This window comes from Falco cherrug, chromosome 12 (assembly GCF_023634085.1).
Source record: "Falco cherrug isolate bFalChe1 chromosome 12, bFalChe1.pri, whole genome shotgun sequence".
NCBI classification, from domain to species: domain Eukaryota; kingdom Metazoa; phylum Chordata; class Aves; order Falconiformes; family Falconidae; genus Falco; species Falco cherrug.
Window position 1 is genome coordinate 18,009,571 of NC_073708.1, and position 20,230 is coordinate 18,029,800.

At 38.9% G+C, this 20,230-nt stretch overlaps 1 long non-coding RNA gene across 6 annotated transcripts in view; it reads left to right on the forward strand.

Annotated features, from left to right (window-relative positions):
* LOC114017630 (uncharacterized) overlaps window positions 1–20,230 on the forward strand; it is a 520,469-nt gene that overhangs the window by 133,397 nt on the left and 366,842 nt on the right. For all 6 annotated transcript variants that reach the window (XR_008734646.1, XR_008734645.1, XR_008734647.1 and 3 more), the window contains one exon: window positions 14,335–14,425. This is a non-coding gene — a long non-coding RNA (uncharacterized LOC114017630). The remainder of the gene's footprint in view (window positions 1–14,334; window positions 14,426–20,230) is intronic.

The following is a 20,230-nucleotide window of genomic DNA, read 5'->3' on the forward strand; positions in this document are numbered from 1 at the left end:
TTATTTTTCTTCACTGTTCTTTTCAGCTGTTGTGAAGTGTATGTAGTCTTTCTGTGATTAAGTCTTCCAAAGTAGTAATTAGGTAAATTCCCTTAGGGAAGGAATTGCAATAATTTTCTATATTTAAATGTTACTTTATAGGTGCATAAAAGCTGAGTTTTGATGCACAACTGTTCCATGTTGTCTGTGAGAGAATATGATGATGTGTGGACTTGTTATGTACTTAAGTGACTTTAAAATGTTTTCTAAATTAATTTTCATGAGAAAGAATTATATTAAAATTACTATTTCTGGATTGCAGTTGCACAATAAGGACTGGTCAACAGAGCAATGACAGCAGTATGAGATCAATAGTTGGAAGCTAACTTTAAAACAGGTACTGTTGCTGTCTTGCCATAGCAGCATGAGGCTTAATGTGGGCCAATTAACCCTACCTGTCATGAAGATTTTGCAGCAGGCAGTCACTTTCAAAGTGCTAGAGCCAGACAGCTACCAAGATTGGAGCTAGCTAATTTAAGCTCTCATGAGCATCTACAGAGCACTCCAATCACTACTGTTACAGACTATGTAACCTCTGCAACGTGAAAGCAGTGTGGTCACACTGCAGTACCGAGGCTGCAGGCAAGTATTTGTAAATTAGGAAATGTTGGAATGTAGGTTGCTTGTGATACTTAAATTTTATCTCTGTATGCATATTCACTATGGCAGAGCCTTTAATTACATGATCACCTGCTATGTTTTTCTACTGACTTCTGTCTCATTCAATGCATTGCATAGGTAGCAAACATAGACAGCATCAACTTTTTAGTATCTTCCTAATGGAAAAAGGGAAGCACAATTTTACAGTTACATGGACCTCAAACAATTACACTGGGCCCTGACAAGGATTTGAAACCTGAACTTTTGCTCTTGGAATGTGATGAACTTTAGGACTAAATGAGTACCCAGTAGGAAAAGCCAGCATTCCTGGCATGATTTGCTTAAACTTTGAGCTAGTTCAGATTGCTACCAGCAAGTAGTCCAAGGCATCTCTCTCTCTCTCTTCTCCATCCATCCATCCATTCGTCCAGTCCAGTACGATATGGACAGTTCCACAGTGGGCATAGACCCAGCTGTAGATTACAAACAGTGTTGCTCTGCAGATAATGTTTTGACATTCTGTAATTGCAGGCTGCTCAATAGAGACAGGAAAGCCCTTTCTTTTTTCAGGAGTTTATAACTCTGCGAAACTTAGGCAGAATATACAGTGACAAAGAAAGGATAGTTCTGTGGGTTAAGAACTTCCTCTTTGTCCCACTTCTAAGGATTCCTATAGCAGTGACATTGTTAGAGTTTATTAAGGACACTTCCAGAAAACCTTAATGTAAGGAATTCTGATAGCAATTACTGGTGACAGCAGGACAAACTAAAGAAGTAGCAACTATATAATAGTTAAGGAATTAACTTTGAGAACTGATTTTATATTCACATAGTATATGTACAGGCACATGAATAACAGAATTTTTAAAATTCAGCTCTGTATTAAGATTCAAACTCAGTATTTCACTTATTGCCAATTGGCTTTCATCCATTTGCTCTGTTAGAAGCCATTCTCCTGCATTACTCATTAGCACAACAGCAGCACAATGTACACAGTGCATAACCTGTTCTTGAAAAATATATGCCAACTTCCAAATTATTTTTTAATATTTTTATCTGTGAGGAAAGGCTAAATATTTGGAAATTGGTAGAATGACTATGCTTTGGTTTTTTATACCACTGTAAGTCACAGCAAAATTTGACCTCAGATGTTTAACTTGCCTCCCATGAAAATCAATGTGGTTGGTGAATCCAAGTTCTCATTTAAATGTACATTGAGACACTGAAATACTTTTTATAAAAGTGAATTTTTGACCAAGTACGGTAAATTGTAACAGCTTCTGACCCTGTTACAATAAATACATAATTTATCACAAGTACTCTACTAAACACAATTTTTCTGAAGTATCTTGGAGAGGTGGTTACTTGCTATGCATATGCAATTGCCACTTTTTAATATTTAAATATCCTGGAAGTTTTACTTTTTTGTTCAAAATGGGGAAGGCACATGAGCTTTCATAGCTGAATCAAAATCAATGTTAAATAATTACAAATGAAAAAATCATCTGAAGCTATCCAACATGTATTTTTATGCTGTATCTCAGAAGGTCAAAACTAAGATTGAAAAAACATGCATGAATACAAATTGCTTTGCCATATTCAGGTTCCTTTAGTTTTCATGGATGATTAAAAAAACTCCTCAAAATGATAGGGCTGCAGGAGGACAGCAAATTCCAGGGCACGACACAGCAATGTAGATTTCTGGAGAGTTATCCTGCTACCAGGCTCCCCTTTGCGCAAATGCCACGGAATTCCTGCCAACTCACAGTATTATCAGGATTTAATTAGCACTGAGAAATACATTAGAAGGCTTTGAACTCTGGGATAGAGAAAAATGTATGAAAATCTCATAAGCAGCTGAACTTAAGGAAAAAGTTGGGATAAATTTAATTGCCATGCTATTGTTTATGTTACCAAAGAAGCCAAAGATCTGATGAGGAAAACACATTGTGATAAATTAGTCAGGGCAGACCACTGGATTATTGAGGCTGCACTTCTTTGTTTATATTGCTGCATAACTCTGCTTTGAGAATTACAGGTAACTGAGGACAAAGAAAATGGGAATATTAATCACACTGTATGCTTTTGGTCTTTATTAGTCCTACTTGTATTGCACCAGCACTTAGAAGCCCTAGTCCTAGACACCATTTCATATATATGCGACAAAGGTCACTCCCAGGCCTAAAGAATTTATAATCCTGTGCATGAGCCAAGGCATCCCAGATGGGTGCAGGCTGACACAAGCATAAGAAAATACAGGGATCGTCTTGTTCAATATGGTAGACAGCCATTACACTTTTACAGCACCTTTGTCATTGCCCACTGGTGTTCCCATGTAAGCATTAGGAAAACTTTTAGGCAGGTGGTACTTCATTTTTGCAGGTGTTTAAGATAGTACCATCTTGGAGAGAGAAAATACTGAAGTGCTTGTTTTAAAATTCATCAAATCCATGATGAAACTGGTTTCCCCTTTTGTCTCATTCTCTGATTCGTTTTATGGGAATAGGGAAAAAGAATCTTGTGTCCTGCCAGCTCTCTGTAGAGTACCACTGACTCTGTAGTGTTTTCTAGGCAATTGCTTGGGAAAGTGTAGATCATTTACAGGTGAAACCTCTCAGTTTTCATTACTCAATAAAATGCACACAGACAAGTTACACAAGTAACGGTACCTTTAAAAGCATTTTTTCAGTGCTGTAATGATGCTCAAATTAATTCAAGTGATTTTATTAGAGATAAAAATTATTGGAAATCTTGATTTCTTCCATGATGCCTCTAAAACTATACCTAAGTGAAACATTTTTACTTTAGATTCAGAAATAAAAACTTCTGGTATTGCTCATCATTAGAATTTTCCCCCTCAGGCTTTGTCTTTATTAGCAGCTTAAGAGTATATTTAGCACTGTCATATGTGAAATCTCTTCTGTTTGCTAAACTAATATGGGATAAAATGTCTTTTTTTACAGTGTTGCTCATTCATTATATAAAAATGGAAGAAACTAGTGTGTATATAGAACTACTCTCTATTTTTATGACAGAAAGGAGGTGACAATACACATCCCTTAGGCACTCAGGGGTATTATGTAAGAGTCATTAGTGTAATTGATATCCATATAAAGAGTGTTATATCAAACATGATTAAAATGTGCAATATATTACAGAGGTTCCAGTGTTCCAGCTGCTTTGTTATAATCCTTCTTCTGATAGATATATTTCTACTTCCTTGTGAAAAAGTAAAATTATTTCAGAAGAAAAGATCTTTTCCTTCTTTTCTAATTTAAGGCATGATTTCTAAAAGGCGTATCTTGTCCTATATATAGGATTTTCTCATGTACAATGAGGTGAACATTTACTGTATGTCCACTCAAGCAATAACAATTTAATCAAGAGAATTTCTTGTTTTATGAAGGCTTTTTATTAGCAATCATTTCCACAGACTGCTAATAGGCCTTAACAATTCTTGCAGTAGGATAAGATAGTCTCTTGATGGCATGCTACACCTTGTCAAGAAAACTAAACTCAGAAGAATAGATTTTATGTCTGCTTACACCTCTTTTACACCAGAATGGCAGTGCTGCCTTTATTCTCCTGAGAGATGGGGAGGTGTGCATATCTAGATAGGAGTTTTAAATTTCTATTCTTACCGTTTTGTTTGGTTGTTTTTTTAAGGAAATTTTACACTATTTTTAATGTCTAGTTTAAAATATTTTCCCCCTTTTCTCTGAATGTCAAATGAACATCTTCCTTCAGTTCCTTTCTTTAAAGACATTCTCAATGCAATTTTTTTCAGTAAAAATCTGATATTAGAAAGCAACCCTAAATTAAAAATCTTCCAATTTTCAATGTTAGCCAGGCAGAAGGTGGTAACAGATAAGAGGCAGCCTGCCTAGAGTTCAAACTGCAGGGGACCATAGTCAAAGGACAAGATTTCCTATGGTAACAGCAGTTTCTAATGGATGACCAAGCTTGAGTTTTCCACATTCATCACTGCCCAAAACTTGTTAGTCACTATAGCTCCAGCCTTGTAGGGTTCTTCATCTCACAGCAGCACAGTCTGTGCCTTTCAAGATTCAGGGTCCCCGATACAGTGCCACACGAGACATATTCTTCCTTCTGTGTCCAGTTTAGGTTGCAAGGTCTTCATTCTTTTCTGGTTGTAAGCATTGAGTCACTTGGGACCAACTGAAAGCACAACGTTTACGTGTGGCTCTCTCATCATGTTTCTTGTCACAACTGTCAGAGTTTAGCAAGAAGCCACTGACAATGGTCTTTTCTCACTATCGCTAAATTAATAGTTTATAACTTTACCAAACTTGAACATCTTAGCTGGTATTTTCCTTGACAGGCATTTGTCCCAAACACAATATGTTTAATGATTAAGCTCTAACACTTCAGTCATTTCCAAGTAAGAGGTTGCAAGGATACATCAGTAGTGCCACTTTTTTTTTTTTTTTTTTTTTTTTTTTTTTTTTTTTTTGCTATGTACATTCCTTGAAGAATTCATCTGCACTGAACATGCCATGCTCCAGGCCTGCCTGTAGGGATGTTGAACAGGATAGTCCCCACACCTGCAGGTATGACTGTGATGCTGGGCACGGGAACTTTTTGTTGGAACAATCCAGCAGGACATGTGATTAGTAGAAAAATCTGATGAATTCAGAAATGGAAGCAGAAGAAATAGAGGGGAGGGGAGAAAAAGAAAGCTACTGTAGAGAAAATGAGATTTGAACTGAAGAGGATGGATGTTAGGAAAGGGAGTGCAGGAGTAGCAGAGACGTGACAGTGCAACATGGAATAGAGTATATTTGGAGACAAAAGAAAAAAAGGTAGTTTTACTGTGAGAAGCTAGAATGTCCTCCAGAAACTTGGATTTGAAACCAAGAGTCTTTGATTTCTTCCTACTTCTACCATCAGCAAGTGTTTGGCAGAGCATGTATATCTCTCACTATGCCATCTGAGTGCAAGTTAGTTCAGAGAGGACTGTGCCCAGCTAGGGGGTTTTCCACATTGAGACAAAAAGCTTTTCCTGGCTAATGGAATAAGGTGACTTTGCTGCCTCAGCCACCCCCTTTCCAGTTCAGGTACAGGGATAGGATTGACAATATTTCTAGCATGCAGGATTTAGGTTTGGTCTGCTAAGGCTGCGCTCACGCACCTCACTGGTTCTTTTTCGAGGATGCGCATTCTGACTATTCAAAATTTCTTAAAATTTGTATTTTCCAAAGAAGCTTTATTTGGATTTGCCAGGTGTCTGTTATACAGTAACAGATATTTCCTGTGTGCAAGTATACTCAGAAACAGGGATCATTATGCTCAAAAATTGTGAGGTTACTGTGAGAGAGTTGATGAAAATATGACCAGTAGAAGGGACAACTTTTGCAAAGGGAACAACAGCATCTGCATGTAATGACTGTCAGCAAGAACTTCTGGCACTGCCATGTCTCGTAGCTTGTCATTTTAGCTCAGAGTTAAATAATGGAATGTTTCATATGCCTTTAGTGCAAGCTGGTTATAACCTATACAGTAAATATATATTTATAATGTTTGCAACACTACGTAAATAGTGAGTTTGCTGTAGGAGACGACAGTGGTATAATAGCAACACTTAAAGTATGATCTTTCCTTTTATGTGAGTGGAGTTATTGATTATAGAGAACCTGTTTTACAGCCAACACAGTGACTTTCCTGTGCAGTAATTGTATATATGCTGCAGTTTGCTGAGGACGTATGTGATTGCCTGAGAGCAGTATTGCTCTCTACTATGGTAACCCAATTTCAAATCTGGTACTTCTGGTTTGCGTTATGAATAAAGTAATACAGCAGTGCTGCACAGGAATGTATACGGGAAGAGTGGAAACTTTCCTTCTTGTTGTGTATTCTGTGTGGAAGCTACTTTACTCATCATGTTTCTTTTTAACCTCAGCCCTAGTCAAATTTATGACAACACTTGTAGGGGTGAAACAAGCAATCTGCAGGTCAGGTTCAATGGAGACAGAAGTGGGTAAGTGCACTTACTCTCTTGTAAGCCTTTATTACTAAGTGTTTGTTTTCAAGAAAGAGAAAGCTGTGCTGCCCAGCTTCATTGCAAATTCTGGACTTACAGTTTTTAGATGATGAAACAGGAAATTTCTATTGGCCAATAGAATGAACAGTTTATCTTGTAGCAGTGGCCTTCATTCAGACAATATTTTTTTTTTCAGCCTCTGATTAATACACACGTGTACAGTCTCCAAGGAGGGACGGTTTTTCTTGTTTTTTTAAGCTGGAAGCAATAAGAAAATTTTGCCTATTCCAGTGCTAATGCATGCTTCTTCCAGGATTCCAATTGTTTTGGACACAGAATAGGAAGTGCATGTCCAGATGGGAACTTTAAGAATCAGCCTGTCGCTGTGTTAGGTGACATACCTTTCACATGCAAGGAAAACCTCAATTTCACATGCTTGAAAGTATATACCCTCTCTGGACATAGAAATCAGGGTTTGAGAATAAAACAAACTTGAATTAAATTGGTTTCATTTTGAAAAGTCAAACCCCATAAGACTTTAATACTTGGGTGTATGCTGATGAAATACCATGACTCTAAAGACTATTAATATTCATAGGAAGTCTGAAATAATTCATGACTTTCTGGAGTAATGTTAGATGATGTACGATGGTAAACAGTATCATTTACACTGAACCTTAAAAATTATTGACAAAGACAAGTTCCTAAACACTGGCTAAACCTTGTATTTGTTGTTATGATTTCTTGGTTTTATACTTCAAGCAGATTTTCAATTAACTCCACTGTATTCAGAGTAATTATTCATTTATTATAGTCAGTTTAGATGTGGTAAAGATTAAAGGAGTAAAACAAATCATTTCAGTGACATAGGCTAGTGATACATTGTTATTATTCTGATTTCTTTGCCTCTTGTGTAAGGAAGATTTATAGCATCCATTTTTGAGTGATTCCTTGTTAGCATATATTTTTATAGGTATTTATTTGCTAATATAAAGTGTTTTGATAAAGGAAGAAGCTATCTTCCTCTCTCCCCATTTGTTTAGGAAATATGAACATTCCTAGTAGATTTGAACAGCACACATATTATACATACAATAAAATGTACTTGTCTATTAATAAAAAAAAGATAATAATGTGATGCACCGCTGTTCTAAGATAACTACATGTGTTTGATGTTGAGAAATTAATGGCATGAAGCAGATGCCTTCAGTCATCTAGGAAGTGTGGTTTCCCAGTGTACTGCAACTGCATGCCCTGCAGTGTGTCATCTCACTTATAAAGGGGTTTTACATGTTTATAAAAGTGTGTTAAATATTGGTAAAGTTTATTTTATGCATTATGCATAAAAGTTGTCATTAGGATTTAACAAAGCAGCTTGCAGAGAAAGATTAGAAATAAAATCTCTGTATACAAAAACGATTTGGATGGTTTAGCTAGATGGTTCTGACTTAAAAAAATTAACATTTCACTTACTGTTCTCAAACATTCAGAGAAAGGAGAAAAACAGCACTAGCTGAAAAGAGTGAAATATATGTTGTTATAGCAGTGCCTAGTAGGATCACTATTACAGAGGTTCTTTTAGTATTTCCATTATAAATCCTCTTTATTCAGTGTAATATCGTGGTAATTTCAAATCACATTTGGCTTTAACTTGGCAAATAATCTGTCAACACAGAAATTCAGTTATTTTATATGTATGTATGCATTTATTCTTATATGTGCACAGACTATATCATGTTCACACGTTGCTGATGTATAGATTTTAAAATAAGCAATGATTGGACAGCTACTTTTTTTTTGGTCCAGTTTTCCTAACCATCAATTTAAAAGGAGATTACAGATGGGATTTTCAGAAGCACTTAGCATTGCCTTAAATGGTCACATTTAAGTTAATGGTAAAATTCCAATGACTTAAATTGCAGTAAAGTTAGGTCAGTGCTGTTGAAAATCTTACCCCATCCTTTCAAAATATGTTTAGGGGTCTAGCTGTAGGTGTGTGGTATAAGTGACTGACTTATGGGCATAGTGACAATTTACTGGAACTTCAAGGAGATCATTCAGAGCTCTTTTGTGCCTCTGAACGTTCCCTGCCTAGATAAAAAGCCTAAAACACTAGTCTAGGCACCTCTATTAGATGTTTAATTGATTCAGTTGGGGGAAATTGTTTTCCTCTTTAAAAACAAACTTGAAAGGATGCTTTTATGTTGGATCTAAATAAAGCGAAAGGACCCATTAGGAAGTGAAGGATGCCACAAGTAAACAACATGGATGAATGTCATGGCTGGAGTTATATGGCAGTAGTATAAGTATGAGAGGTGGAGGTATCAATAAGCACGTAGAGGAAACTTGCTGACAATAATAAAAAGGCACACTTTCGGCAGCCATACTTTCATTTTTATGATGCTCTATATTCTGAATTTTTTTCCAGTTGGATAACTTCCTTTTTGCTGTATTTTCCTCACCCACATGCATCGGTGCCTAGTTTAAGACATTATCTATCAGGTAACTTTATATACTTTTTGCAGGTTGGAACAGAACTTCTCCAGGGATCTGAGCACCTCTGCTATGAAGACAGGCTGAGAGAGTTGGGCTTGTTCAGCCTGGAGAAGAGAAGGCTCTGGGGAGACCTTACAGCTGCCTCCCAGTACCTAACGGGGGCCTGCAGGAAAGCTGGAGAGGGACTTTTTACAGGGGCATGTAGAGACAGGACAAGGGGGAATGGCTTTAAGTGGGAAGAGATTAGATAGTAGGAAGAAGTTCTTTACTGTGAGGGTGGTGAGGCACTGGAACAAGTTACCCAGAGAAGCTGTGGTTGCCACATCCCTGTAAGTGTTCAGGGCAAGGTTGGATGGGCTTTGAGCAACCTGTTCTAGTGGAAGGTGCCCCTGCCCATGGCAGGGAGTTTGGAACTAGATGATTTAAGGTCACTTCCAACCCAAACCATTCTATGAATCCAAGATTCTGCATTTCTATGATTCGGTGTTTCTATGGTTCTATGATAAAACAATATAATTTTGAATCAAACTAGTTCCTGCTGTTTCTGTAATTAGATACGGTGCTAGCTAAAAGCGTAGCACCAAAAAAAGAGAATTGTTGAAGTGTTTGGTTGAATGTCCAAAATTAGTTAAGGATTTTTTCTCTGGGTGAACTAGAACAGTTCATTTCCATTTATGCTTTGGAACAAGTGCAGTTCCCCTGTTAAAAAAAACCAAACCAAACAACAAAACCCAACCAGAAAAAAAGACGCCATTCCAGAATAGACATCATTATTAGTCAATGTATTAGATGAGATGAGTGTTGCAATGTTGCTTCTTGGCCTTTATCAGACAGGGTATCGATTTAGAGGTGATTCTCTGAGTTTGTAGCTATAGGTTCTGTATTTCTCTCAGGCTCCTAAACTAAACAGTGGATAGTACCTGTGGTTACTACATGAGTTTGTCTTAGGTCTCTAGCCAGGATGTAGGATGCTAACCTCTGGGGTGATTACTTTACATCATCCTAGGTAAACTGCTGATGACATGCCAAATGACAGATGGAATGATTACTAGTTGGGGTACCAGTGCCTTTGGGAACATGGATCAGGAGGGGCAGGTCTGCTGTAGTTTGAGATTTCATCTGAGCCCTTTTATGCACACATCCAGGTTTTTTTACTTTAACAGAATGTAAGCAAATCTGTAAATAACTGGGCGAGCAAAAGAGGAACATACGTACATACTTAAATACCGAGAATGAGGGTTGGCTCATTTTAGTTAGAAATTGGAGGAATTAGGATTTTGGATTATATTTTGGGTGGTAAGCTTTAATAATACAATTTCTGTCAGCTGACTCACACCCAGAGCTTTGTAGGTGTTCAGAGTTCATTGCAGTTACAGATTTGCTTTCAATTAACAGCTATTCAGTACTGTTGTTATCTACTGCTGTTACTGTATTGGATTGGGTTTGTGTGGCAAGGTTTGGTAGTGGGGAGGCTACAGGGGTGGCTTCTCTAAGAAGCTGCCAGAAGCTTCCCCCATGTCCAATGGAGCCAGTGCCAGCCGGCTCCGAGACAGACCCACCGCTGGCCGAGGCCGAGCCCATCAGCAATGGTGGTAGCATCTCTGTGAGAAAGTATTTAAGAAAGGGAGAAAAACTGCACACCAGCCAGAGAGAGGAGTGAGAATATGTGAAGGCACCAGCTCTGCAGACACCAGAGCCAGTGCAGGAGGGACAGGAGGTGCTCCAGGCACTACAGCAGAGGTTCCCCCCCAGCCCATGGTGAAGACCCTGGTGAGGCAGGCTGTGCCCCTCAGCCCGTGGAAGTTCACAGTGGAGCAGATCCCGCCTGCAGCCCAGGGAGGTTCACAGTGGAGCAGATCCCACCTGCAGCCCAGGGAGGTTCACAGTGGAGCAGATCCCACCTGCAGCCCAGGGAGGTTCACAGTGGAGCAGATCCCACCTGCAGCCCAGGGAGGTTCACAGTGGAGCAGATCCCACCTGCAGCCCAGGGAGGACCCTGTGCCGGAGCAGGGGATGCCCAAAGGAGGCTGTGACCCCACGGGCAGCCTGTGCTGGAGCAGGGTCCTGGCAGGACCCATGGAGAGAGGAGCTCTGGCTGGAGCAGGTCTGCTGGCAGGGCTTGTGACCCCACGGGGGACCCACGCTGCAGCAGTCTGTTCCCAAAGGACTGCAGCCCATGGAAGGGACCCACGCTGGAGCAGTTTGTGAAGGATTGTCTCCCGTGGGACTGACCCCATGCTGGAGCAGGGGAAGAGTGTGAGGGGTCCTCCCCCCTGCAGAGGAAGGAGCAGCAGAGGCAAAGTGTGGTGACCTGACCACAGCCTCCATTCCCCCCCATCCCCCTGTGCTGGTTGAGGCAGGAGGTAGAGAATTCAGGAGTTAAGTTAAGCCTGGGAAGAAGGGAGGGGTGGGGGGGAAGTGTTGTTAAGATTTGGTTTAATTTCTCTTTATCCTACTCTGATTTTATTAGTAATAAGTTAAACTAGTTTCCCTGAGTTGAATCTGTTTTGCCAGTGGTGTTAATTTGTGAGTGATCTCTCCCTGTCCTTATGTTGACCCATGAATGTTTAGTGACATTTTCTTTCCCCTGTCTGGTTGAGGAGGGGAGGGACAGAGCAGCTTTGCTGGGCACCTGAGGTCCAGCTAGGGTCAACCCACCATCCGTAAAAAACGTTAATGGCTTTCATCTCACTTCCCTGAAAAACAATCAAAGCTGATTATTTGATGAGTTATGTGGCATCAGTGAGCTCTTACATGATGGCTTACTGCTTTTGTTTTGAGCACTTCCCTGTTATTCAGAACTTTGTTTAAATAAATGAGAATGTTGTAAAATATTCTTAGAGCATGGACATTTGGGATGTAGCATGCAGTGGGTGACATGTCAGTCTGAATTTGTAATCTTATGTAATATAGGACACCCTAAAAAGTCTGGGTTAAATTTCGTACTTCCTGAATGGAAGGCTCTCCTTTGTCCCTTGTGTCTCACTCCTTGGTAAACTACAGTGAAATTAAGAGACCAAGTCAGTCTTTCCTGCACATACTGCAAGTTTAAAACAACCTATGAACATAATTAATGCAACTTTTAATTTTCCTTAGCATCTTCAAGTATATTGTATCATAGCTTGACATTTCATCTGCAAAGAGCAAAAACATATGGTAAGCTTCAAAGCAAGAAATCCAGAGAAAATATTTGCTACCCAAGAAACTATTGAAATACAGATATCACAGGTCCAGATGGCTTGGCACTGAGAGGGGGTCATTAAGTTTTTACCTCTAGAACACTGTTCATATCTAATCTGAAGTAGCTATTGGTTAAACCTCGTCCTAACTTGGTTAGGCTCATCCGAACTGCTCTGTGGCCTGCAGGAAATAGTCAAATCCAATATTCAAGTCTAGTTTCTGCCATTGTTCAAGCCCAGCTTCTGCATTAGCTTATCACTGGCCACTTCTTGCTCTTTCCCACTTATGAGACATTCCAGGATTTTCAGGGGTCCCCAATGTAACTATTTGCAAGGACTATATAAATTAGTTTGTGTGGGATGCCACATTGCTATGATTTTCCATGGAGCTGAGTGCCTGTCATCCCACAGAACACTGTTGAGCTTCAGAAAGTGCCATTCTGGCTACTTTGTTTACTCTTTACAACAAAATATACTTGCCTGAACTAGCGGGTTAGATTCCTTTCAGGAAGGTCTGACCTACAGGACTAGGGAGTAGTGGTGTCTGTATCACAGAACCTTTCATTATCCTGGGCAAGTACAGTATAATTATGCAAAAGGAAACATCTTCACCACTCATGCAATCATTTATGCCTTTTGTGCTGCTATCAAGAGACCAAGTAGGGAAGGAAATTCACTACATTTGTTTCTATTTTCATGTTTTCTGAGCAAGAAATTACAATGCCTGGTAAATAGAGCAGGTTCTTTATACTCATTAGGGACTATTGTGTGAAAATGCTTTGCTGACTTCGGAGGAACACCCATAAATTTGTTAGATGTGTTTTGCAAAGTGTATATTTGACCCAGAATGAAAATGATTACTACAAAAGAGACTTCTGAGAAGTAAATGGGAGTTATATGTTATTTGGTCTCTGAAAGTTGCAACTTGCATGGCTGTTCGATCTCACCAAAGGCATAATAAATGAATATGTGTATGTTAAAATGACAGGGGCTTGGCAGGCCAGGGTCAACAGAGAGAGACTGTGCTAGTACTTGTTACCTGTAGGAAGTTTAATTTTCTTATTTCTCCACCCGCCACAGAATATTGTACACTGCTTTGTTCCTCAGTATATATGAAATAATGATGGTTTAGTAAACCACTAATGGTTTATTTCTGTGTGATTTAGGATGGGATTTCATATACTTACTAGATCAACCCTTGACACAATAGAAAAACAATGGGTGATTTTTCTGCACTTTTCTGATGCCTTGACCCTAGAGATTGCTGAAGTAAAAAAACAGTCTTCAGTATAAATAGAGATAACAGTGCCAAATTGAGTAACAGCTGCTGAAGAACTGCTCCACTAACCATGCCGAAGAGATATTTCATGTTCTTGCTGTGTTTTGTCTTTGGCCTGTTCTGCATAGTACTCATGCACTGAGATCAGGCGATCTAGGCTTTGTAGTGGTCTGAGCAGCCTCTGATGGCAAGGACGTTTTCAGCCATGTATTAAGATGGTCTTTATGTCCACTTTGCAGTGCTGGCATAACACAAAAGGAACGTAAAAATATCTGAAAGTGACATTATTTTAGCCTGGTTTTCATAAACCAGAATTGCATTCTATGCTTGAACCATTTTATTTTTATTTTTCATTTCTCAGTTCTTCTGCTAATTAGAGATTTTTGTGTTTCGCAAAAGAGAGAAACTTGCAGCAATCAGTGTTGTGTTTTGCAACATCTTTTCTTTGTGAGCTAGAATTATTGCCTAGCAAAAAGTAGAGATTGCCCTCAACTGCTATAGACTAGGACATCAGTGGTCAAATGAGGTCTTGGCAGCTTGCTGTAGAATGGGCTGCCTAAAGTTCTGGATCATTTGTCTGTAAAAGAGCTGGTGATCCTTGCAGAACCCCAAAAGCACAAGGAAAAATCCCAACGTGAGTACATTATGCAATTATTGGGTGTTAATTTTGATAGTATTATAATTGCCACAATAAATATGCAGTCAAAAATAGCAAAATCTATTTTTCCTCTTTGTTGCAGGCATGGATGTGTGAGAATGATTTCCTTGTAGAAACCCACAACTAAGGAAAGGATGAGGTGAAAATGGGCAGATACTGATTCTGCACCGAAGGTACTGTTTTTAACATTGAAATACAGTTTTTCATCTGATGCTCAAGAATAATATTTTTGTAGGGGTACTGACACTATGTGACTGAAGTTAATGCATTTAAGTGCATCTTAAATCACACTCCAGTAAAACAAATGTTAACTTCCTATGTTAACGTATCCAGCTAGTATGGTTAGTAACAAGGTAGAAGACTTAATGCAGCTTTTCTGATCAGAAAACATATTCACTAGCAACAGAAGTAACAGAAAAATTGTTGTAGGCTCATGGTTGTGTCATAACTGGAGTATTGTGCCCCGTAACTGTTGTCGTGGTTCCCCAGTCCATTTCCATCAGTGTATCTAGCAAGACACATCTTGCCTAGTTCTACATCCTTCCTTCTGTGAACAAAAATAAAAAGAAAATCCAATACACATGGACAAAAGAAGCTGCAACCAAAATGTGGTACTCTTGACATTTTCCAGCAGAACACGTAAGCTAATCACTGCTAGATAAGTCTAGGGTGACCCATGGACAGAGTTTCAGACTAATATGTAATTCTTAAGCTGTTGGACTTTAAGGAGACAGCTATTGTGTCTGTTTGCACAGACTGAATATGATTTGTCTGTACCAGAGGAGCGCAGTTGGCTTAGTGTATTACAATGAACTCTATACTGAGAATATTGTGAGCTTTTGTCTTGTATCTACTTTTGCCTTGTATCTAGTAGGTGAAGTAAATGCTAAGCTATCTGTTGAATTAAATGGGGTTAGGGTTGCCTCATGGTTTATATTACAGACCACCTACCTGATGTTAAAACACAGAAATTAGTAGCAGCATGAATGACTCAGTGAGCAAAGTTGCTATTAAAGCATTTGTGCATTAATGGTTTCTATCTGTAATCCATATTACATGATGATGAGAAAAGTGAGGTGAAACAGAAGATTAATGAAAACAATCAATGGTAATTTCTGTGCTTTTACTAAATAAGAGTCCATTTATAGCTTCGATGTTGAAATCAAAGTAAAGTCTTAAACTAGAAGCAGGCCTATGGTATTGGAATGACTCTCTTTGCATATTGGTCTCTTAATCCGCTTGGAGTGCCTTCCAGGGCTGGAACGTTTTTCAAAAGAGTCAAGTTCTCCATAGCACGTTACTTTGTTTTTTAGGAAAGGAAATACCTAGTTATTGTAACAGCAACAGCACCTATCTTGGAAATAGCTGATATTATTTTCCTGTCTCTAATCTGCAGTAAGCTGATTCCAGATTTCAGGAAAAATGCTGCAGAAATATATTTCTTATTTAATTTCTACTGTTCTTTCAAACGGCGGATTGCAGAATGCATCTGGGTGTACAGCTAATGACCCATGAGCAATAAGCAACTGTTTAAGTAAAATGCACTATGAAAAAGCTTTTACCAAACAGCATTTTAATATTTTAAATAGATTTTCCATTGCAGGCTCTTTGTAACTGGATTAGTTCTCTGATGTGTTCTGACAGAGCTGTTGTTAGGGATACTCCATTAACTTTGTCTGTCATCTTATTTTCCCCAGTATCCAGCATAACACCCTTATATTTCATAATTTGTATTGCTATCAGTGCTGATTTGTAAATGTGCAAATTATAATTAACAACGGCCACTACTTCTATTAAATATTAAATCATTCTTGCAGCCTATATTTTCCACAGCAGATGGAGCCCTGCGGTATGCAAATAGACTTTCCTTAAGTAGTCAGCAGTTTTTACCAAAATTTTGGCTTTAAAAATGCATTTTTTTTGTTTGCTCTATGTTTTCTATAGCATTTAGGTTAATATTTATTCACTGCAGATTCCCTTTCTCCCCATAAGAATTTCATGGACTATTACATTCTAGCACTGAGGTTTTGTTTCACTTCATTAATAGCTCCTTAATCATATAGCTTGCTTGTAAAGTACAAACGCTTGTTATTTGTACTTATGCTGCAGTATTGCATAAGAGGCATTTAGTTATATTTTAATATGTATAGCAGAAGCAAAAATGCTGGGTACACCAACATAGTTCTTAATTTGAAAACCAATCTACGTGCACAGTTTTTTCCCCCAGAATAAGCAAAAGCATTTATGGTTTTATATTGTGTCTTAAACATTCCATTAAATGTCATCAGCTGATTCAGGAAAATGTATTGCAAAAATACTAGAGAACTGTAAAATGTGTAAATGTGATGAATGCTTAGGACACAGAAGGCATTGAAAGTCCAACATTTATCAGGTAACTATAAAACAGCAAGAAACACTGATAGAACATTACGTTTTTCTAATGTGTAGTACCTTAAGCATGAAACTCTTATTTTTGGTGTTTACTGCTGTGCTGTTTTATTAAAGAACACTGATCCAGAATTAACATAGCCTTTCTAATATCAAGAGGAATCTGAAAAGCAAGCAGCGTCATTCAGGAAATGGTTTCACTATCCACCTGAGCAACTGCAAATGAAGATTTTTCAAATGATCAACTCGGAGATTGCCCTAAATAAGGGCAACCCATTTTTTTCAACATTTTTAAATGGACACAGGAAGTAGAGCTCAAGGACATTAACTGCCACATTAACCAAAGAGTAATAAAAACTTCTCTGAATGAACATTTCAGTGAGGTGAAATGGTCTTAGTGATATAGAAATGAATTGTGACAAGTTAGGGTCTTGTCTTCCTGCCGTTTTAGTAGGAGTTGGAATTAACATGCTAAATGGGATCAGCAGCAGTAAGCAACTGGATTGGAGTATCCTGGAATCCATGCTGTGAATGCACATTGGTAGTGTGATACCTCTCATAACTCTGAGGTACCATTTACTCATAAGTATTAACCTATATTAGACTGAAGTTGTAGGTGATGCTGAAATAGAATTCTGGGCCAGATTACCAGCTAGTCTGAGCGGGAGCAGCTCTGGTGACTCAGAGCCTTTACATCTACCGAGAAGGTACTTTCAGGTATGCTCCATAGGAGTGTACCAGATAACAGGGCAGGACCTGGTGCTCTCCAATTGGGAACAGTTATTCTCATTGTGCAAATTAACATTTTTTAAATTACAAAGTAATAGATGTGTTTCCTGTTCATTCAGATTTATCACCTTTATTGTTAATGTTTAGATGTGATTTGAAGGATGTGATTGAAGGGATAATGTCTTTAAAAAGGGAAAATAAGTTTTAAAAAGCGAACAGCAAACAAAGAATAATTGCTATAGGTGAGCTTCTGTTCGACACCCACACCACGGCAGGCGGGTGAGCATAGATAGGCTTTGAACAAAGCAATGGAAGTACTAGAAGCAGTCTGCTTGCGGCAGTCTGGAACCGTGTGTAGGCTGACTTACCCGTTAGCCAAGTCATCATGGTTTAACCCCAGCCAGCACTAAGCACCGCACAACTGCTTGCTCACTCCTGCCCTCAGCGGGATGCGGGAGAAAATGGGAAGAGTAAAAGGGAGAAAGCTTGTGGGTTGAGATAAAGACAGTTTAATGGGACAAAAAAGCAAGAAAATGATAGTAATGATGATAATGATAAAAGAATTAGAAAATACAGGACAAGTGATGCAGCATGCAATTGCTCACCAGTCGCTGATTGGTGCCCAGCCAGTCCCCATGCAACAGTCCCTGGCCAGCTCTGCCCCCAGTTTATGTACTGAGCATGACATCATATGGTATGGAATATCCCTGTGGCCAGTTTGGGCCAGCTGTCCTGGCTGTGTCCCCTCCCAACTTCTTGTGCCCCTCCAGACTTCTCCGCTTAGTATAAACACTGCTTAGCAACAACTGAAAACAGCAGTGTGTTATCACATCCTAAATCCAAAACCACAACACTATACCAGCTACTAGGAAGAAAATTAACTCTATCCCAGCTGAAACCAGGACACGGGTGGATTATTCTCCACATTACTTGGGCTAGATAGAATAGCATTTTCGTCAAGAGCCTTCAGTCTGTGCTTTCCTAGAAATCTACTATTATATACCCAGCATAGTCTTGATGTCTTTGATGTTTCTATGTGATTACTACTGCAATGAGAAGTTCAAGGAGGCAGAAATTTGACCCATTTATTGAAATGAAGAGGGTCCATGTAATTTTAGCATTACAGAAAGTGAGATTTCAGCAAAATTTCTATCAGAGACAGGCTAACATTTGACATTAACAGTTTATTCACTGAAATATCTAAAGCATTTCCTTGTGAAAGGGACTTCATAGGGACTTACATGGGATTTCAAAGAATTTTCACTCCAGAAACTTTTGTGCTGTGCCTAGGAAATAGTTGTATCATTGTGTTTATCTCCTTATTATGTCACACTGTAATTTCTGTTACTCACATGGACAGCGTGGAACTAATCCCTCTCCCTGCTTTGAACTCCAGTGCACCCTGGTAGCCATACACTCACTGCACAGCTTTGCCCCTTGGCTTTTGGCATAAGCCCTGCTCTCTCAGTCCAGCTGTTTAGAGCAAAGAAATTTACTTGCTCAGGCAGCTGGGCATGGCTGCACTTCAGCACGTCCACTTTTGTGAAATGGGCCTGACGATTCTCATGTGTGCAGGACACTTGATACTCATGCACTTGGTGCCTTTCGGTGTAATATATTGTTGATGAAAAAGTTGGACTATACATAGATACAATCTTCTAGCATCCTCCTCTCCCTCTGAAGCCAGAGTTCTGGTACACAGTACCTCTGAAAATCTTATATATAGTGGCTAATGAAAGAATTTACAGGCAGTTGAATGTCTCAATATCAGGTCAAAGGAAGATGTCAGGGAAGAGAGCCTACTTTCTTTAGGTTCAAAAACACAGTTGAGCGAAAGTCATTAGATTATTCCTATTTAGAATCAGAGGAAAACCTCTCTGGAGGAGCTAAGGAAACATGAGCATATTTCAGTCAGTCACTGATATCCCACTTAAGCCTTATTTAAAATCTGTCTAAGGAGGAACTGATATTTCTTATGTGAAATGGTAGTATTTTTCTTCTCTAGGAGTAGCTAGTTAGGAGTATTTTAATTATGTTGAACAATTTGAATAGCTGTATTTCTTCATTCCTTTCACTGTTCTCAATATGGGAGATTTGGATGTTATAAATTCTCCAGGAAGCAGTCTTTAAATATAAATTTGTCTATCTTTGAGGCTTAAAATAAAAGCATTGGTGAGAGCAGGGCATCACTACCCCTGAAATCATTCAGTGCTTTTTTGGGAAGGATCAGTTATGTCGGATGGGTGATCTACAGGAATTTACAATGAGGAGAAAGAGAAGCAGGGCTCATAAGCATTCATTTCCCCCGCGTTCATTCTCAGCAGTGCAGTGACTGGGAAATCTTAGAAAAAGCTTAGAAAAAATGGAAAGGATCTTAGCAGTTGTGGGTAGGAGTGGTGAATGTAAGAGGAGATGGTCATTGTACAATGGCTACCTGTGTGGCTTTGGAGGAGTTTCATGGTCTTAGGAGCCTCAGGAGCTCCACATTAGATCTCCTGTTTGCAGCCGGACTCCAAAGGATCATGTCTGTAGTCTCTTAGTCATATTGTGCCTCCCCATCCTTGTCTATTCTTACTCAAATAATAAGAACTTTTCTTCTCCACACAGTATATAATGGTGGTGGCGTTTTGGCTTTTTTCCACCCCTGCAAGGCAAATTCATTTGTTAGTGTTCTGTCTCTAAATTGATGTACATTAGAAAAGAGAGCAGCTGTAGATTTCCAGCTGCTTTTCAAGTATATATGTTTACAGTCTTATTGTGTCTTTGTGTGACAAAAAAAAATGGAATATCTGGTGGAACAATACTTAGAATTCTGGGACTCCTAGAGCAGACCAGGGCAGATCTAAACAAAAACATCTGTT